Raw genomic sequence first — 5,582 nt, forward strand, 5'->3', positions numbered from 1 at the left:
CAGTAGCAACAACTACACTAATAGTAGTGATTCAAGCCTCTCTGTTTGGGATATGTGAGTGCAAGTCCTCCTCCAGTCAGAAATCAGTGTTTCTTCTTGTTCCTACAGCGTGCTGTTTGAATGATGTATGTGCAGAGTTTGACACTAGAAAGATGTTTTCACATTAATCTGCTGAAAGTGGAAAGTTTCCCTGTGCTGTGCAGGATTTATGACATCACAAATAGTTTGGAAGTCAGTCCTAGTCCAGAATGCAACTTTAGAAATGAACAACATTTGCATATGCAGAGATTCTGGATGTTTTAATGAGGAAGAAGGAGGAGATGACTTTTTACAGATTTGAATGTGGAAATTATACTTGTTCCAAGCTGACTGACTCACATTTCAGTGCAAAGGCGTTGGTTGAATTGGCTTTATATACAGTGGCTGTTTCAGAGGCTTTTCCATCCTGACAAGAACACAATTTAGAGGTAACAATGACTCTTAATGTAACATCTTCCCTCTCAGTTTATGCAGCTGCTCACTCACTGTTGCGAAGCCCATTTTTGCTAATTGATGGTGGCAGCAGCATCTGCACATCACCTCACCAAACACTTTTATTTAAACTCACAAGATTCTAAAATCACTATACAATCTTTTCAGTGCAACAAGTATTTATGATGACTTATATTGTGCAGTGTTGGAAGAAGTGTTCATTTTCTTTAACTTTACTAAATCCTACTCAAGTAAATGTATAGCAGAAGTATCAGTAAAATGATCAGTATATGTACATGTGTGTGTGATTAGTGGGAGAGGAAAAAAAGGAAAATACATTCTGGTACCCAACCTGACCTCATCGTGAAAGTTCTAGCTTTTCTAGGTCTTGGTGATTCCACCAGAAGTACCCCGATGTGTCCCAGAAGCAGCACAGAGTAGATCGCATGGGCAGGAAGACAGCCACAGAAACAGCCTAGAAAATCAGTTTTCAAATTTCATGCTACAACAATGTTCCTACTCTTTTTCAGAAGTTATTTTCCAGGACCTGTCCAGGAGTTTTTCTTGACAATAAGGACAGCACTGAGCAGGACGCTCACAAACAGTGATCATTGTTTAAGGTACTGTTAGCTCACTTTTGTGGAACGCTTGTCTGTTCTCACCACAGCAGATATTTAAGCTTTCTGAATTGACTACAGCTTTCCTTTAACCGTAACATTAATTTTGCCACAGTAGAGGCTAAAGTACAATTAACATTTTCCACCAACTGTCAAGTAAAAGTATTTCTCTCTGGAATTTTTAAAAGTATTAGCATAAGGTAACATAACGTACAAATGCTGAAGCACAAGTACCTAAAAATTGTAATAAAGTTTTGAGTAAATGTACTTTATGGTTACTGATATTTTACCAAAATATTTCCGTTACAGACAGGTATATATTTATATGTCCATAAAGTTCTAAAAGAGTAAGTTATAGAAGTTATTTTATGGAGTTCGGTCTAGACCTGCTCTATTTGAAAAGTGTCCTGAGATAACTTCTGTAATGATTTGGCGCTATACAAATAAAAATGAATTGAATTATATTGAATTGAAATATCATTTTATGTGTTTGTATCATTGACAGTATATATAATGGATAGAGCTTCCGGGTCTGAAAAGTGAAGCCAACGCGGAAGTGTCTTAAAACCCGCATTCTATAGAAATTCCAAACTATGCACTCACATTGACTTTAAGATAATAAGATGTTTTCAAGTCCTCTGCGACCCAACTCCCACACACAAGTCAATGGCTGTCATTTTAGTTCCTGTAAGACTGAGCCTGCTGGCTGAGCCAACCATGTGAAATGAAAGTGACAGTATTATGTCTAGACATTTCTTCTTCTTTTTTTTATCATTCTCCCTGATACAGATGGGGACATTTCATATAGAATCACAATTTCTGACATGATTGCACCATATGTACTCTACCCACCAGTTAGCATAGAGGTTGGATATGATTTAACTACTGTAAGCTGTGCCAGAGGCCTCCATGTTCTCATTTACTTTGCTTTCCAATAGAGGACAATAAAAGTTGATGAGTCACTATACCTTGAGTGGGGCCTTCCCTCCCCCTTTCAGCAACCTCATTACTGCTGCTGCCACGACTCAGCTTCCCGCTGGGGTCATTACAGCTCTATCGTATGACCACTCTACTCTACCTCCATCATCTGTGATCCCTGTCTTTCCTCTCTCCTCTTCCCACCTGTGTGCAGACTATCCATGCAGGTGACTGGGCACGGCGGCGATCTGCCCTTCCCCAAGTGTTAATGGGACCAGCATCCCCATCTGGTCCAGCAGGAGCAGCTTGTGGCCATCTGTTGCCAACACATCCCTCACCATCGCAGAGAGGATGGAGGGGAGGAGAGAGACAGAGAAAGAAATGTGACTCGGGAAATGAAGGGAGGGAAGGTGACATGGGTAAATGGAATAAGGGAAAAGAAGGACAAAAAGTGCTGAGAACTGTAGACACTGTGGAGGATCAGTAGATCAATATATTAAAGTTAAAACATTTTGGTATAAGTCAGTTCACAACCACTACATCCACTACATATAATACCAGAGGTGTGTCTCTCGAGTCAAATATTTGATGACATTAGACTCTAGACTAGACAAAATTGAAACAGACGACTTGGACTAGAACAGTATACTTTTTATACGTTTTGAACAAATGATTTTTGCCTCTGCCACTGTTACGGCTCCAGATACACATCAGTAATGGTGTTTCTATTCCATTTCGGGTTTTCTGAGCACTATTAGACCAACAGCATGTGCTCAGACCATAGACAGTACAGTTCACACGCTGGGTCTACTCCTGGTTTAATCTAAGACCTGTCTGTGAAACCGGCCCATGTTTTTATAACATAGGGGAATTTGTCAGATGCAAGATTTAATAAGTTCAGTATAGGAATTACAATACAAACACATTAACTCACAGTCATGTAGACATCCTAGTCTCAATTAATGTATGCACCAATGCCTCTTCATGCTCGTTGTGTTGACAAATTTGACCCTAACCCTAACCCACAAATGTAACACTTTATTCACTCAGAAAAATGTTGCCTGTGAACATAATCAAGCCACCGATTATGTTTGCCACCACAACCCTAATTCTGAAAACAAACTAGTGCTATATAGACGAAATTAATAGGAGACATGGTTCAACACACTCTCTTGTTCATAGTTAAGGCCAGACCAAAGCTGGAAATACAACTATGGATCATCCTGGGACAAAAACAAAATCCTGCATTCAGCTGCGAAAGAGCAATATCACGTGGTCTGGTGAAAACACCAATGGGCAGACTGTACAATTACACACCAACACAATGGCCATCATGCAACCTTCACTTAAGTGATATACTGAAGATGATTAGCGTTACAAGTCTTTGGCGATTAGACCCTATCCTGACGTCTTGACGTATTTGAAGGGGTCGGTGAAGCCGTGATTAGTATAGGAAACCTCCTGATGGAGTCCAGACACTGGTGGTGGTGGTGGTGAGAAGAGAATGCTGAACATCTGGATGGGATAAGGACTTCTGATTAACTCAACCTGGGCACTGGATATGATGAACAGGGGGTGTATGGGGTGGAGGAGAGTTGCAATTATTTCTCACTGAAATGACAGCTGAAAGCAGCAGAGAGGAGAACAGATTTAAAGTTTGACAGCAACAACATGATTGGCTAGAGGAGATTAATCTGATTGGATTAACTGAAAGAGTAAAACGGCCATAGCTGATTAGAAAGGAGAATGAGATAATTGTGAATGAATGATGTCAGGAATGGTGACCAGGACTCAGATGCAGACTAGAGTGAAGTTTCATTTGAAAGGCACAAACAAAGTGGTTTAAGTGGCTGAGATTCAGATGTGACAGAGAGTGGGGATGGGTTCCGGACTCCAGTGCTCTGGGTGTTGCGGTGCTGGCAGGTGGAACTGGGTTCAGGATCAGGGTGAGATGGTCTGAGACGCGACAGGGAAAAACAAGTTAGTAAGAGATATTTCAGAGTCGAGTAAGTTCAGGTTGGCTGGCGTGTTCTCATACAAAATAATTCAACGATCCGGCAGGGAATGGAAGGTCGGCCTGGTTTATAAAGGTTGGGTTGTTTGTAGATGACGACCCGGTGTGCTGATTGGTGTGATGAACCACAGGTGTGTCAGCAGGAGCTCCAGCGACCACGCCCACCAGCGGCTTTCAGAACATGTGGGGAAAGCAAAACACAGAGACGGACACCAAACCAAAAAACACCGGGCACACAGCAGGCACACCAAAGGGGAGAAAACAATACAAAAACTACATTCACACACATACAATGAAGGAAACCAGGGTCACAGCCGGAGGGCCGTGACAAATGAGGCTTAATGAGAAGGTCTTCCTGCTCGAACTTAGATAGTTGATTATGCAGTCTCATTCACAGGTCATTAAATACCGAAGCTGGGAATGAGACTGTACAATCAACTGTCTTTCTTGGCTCTGATTGGTTGTTTTCGTTAACGTCCTGTGAATTCTTGCATTCACAGGAGCACTAGGAGGAGCCATGTACTACTGTCAGGATAAAGTGAACATTTTTGAAAAAATGACAAGAAGATATTTTTAAAAAAGTTACCTACTGCAGCATTCAGGGGAAGCTCAGAAAAGAAGCGAAACAGCATTGTGTTACTGAATATAAGCCTCATTAACCCAATCAGCAGTTGGATCCTGGTTTAGCAATTGGTTCCTTCGATGTCTGAAACCATGGATGTGTGCAGTATGTTTGTATATGGAGCCAGGTGTATTAAATTAGCCCCACAAATTGGTAAAAACCTGATAGCTTCTCTTTTTGGTCATTTAATTAGTTTTATAAGTTGAAGGATTGCATGCATTTTAATGAATTGAAGACATTTACCAGCCCCTAAGGGGTCATACAAATCTCTTGAACACAGGTCAGAAATGCACAAGTGAGGCATCTTTCTTAGAGGCAAATGAAAATATTACCTTCAACTCCTTACTTATTACCTTTTGTAATGCTATCTGACGTTCTTGGAAGAAACAGATTTATGGATTAAATTAATGTACATTCCACAGAGAGTTGGACAAGAAGCAGTGACGATACAGCTGGGACAAACAAAACAGACAGGCAGGCAACACGCTGAAGTCTATAAAGAGGTTAACCTTTCTTTCAGTCGGCTATATTCAGTATAACTACTAGTAAAACTACGCTTCTTCACATTTTCACACATACATTGCAAGCAAATTTTGGGCAGAGAGCTGGATTGATAAAAAAAGTAGCACATCTGCACTGTAAAAAACAAATTGGGAAAATTCATCATTTAAAGGCAACTAGAAACTAATAATATTTTACTTGTCTTCTTTAGAAAAACTTGAATCATTAAGTTTTGTAAACAAGAAAAATCTGTATTTCAAAAACTGTTAAAACTCAAAGTGAAATTTCATATATTTGTTAACAATTTTTGAAATGCAAATGACTTCAAAAACTCAAAGCTTTAAGTTTTTCTAAAGAAAAAAATCTCAACAATAGTTGTAGGTCAGCAAAACTTGTTATTTCAAAACTTGACTTAACACACGTTTTCTGAGACTACTGA

This window comes from Dicentrarchus labrax, unplaced genomic scaffold (assembly GCF_905237075.1).
Source record: "Dicentrarchus labrax unplaced genomic scaffold, dlabrax2021, whole genome shotgun sequence".
NCBI classification, from domain to species: domain Eukaryota; kingdom Metazoa; phylum Chordata; class Actinopteri; family Moronidae; genus Dicentrarchus; species Dicentrarchus labrax.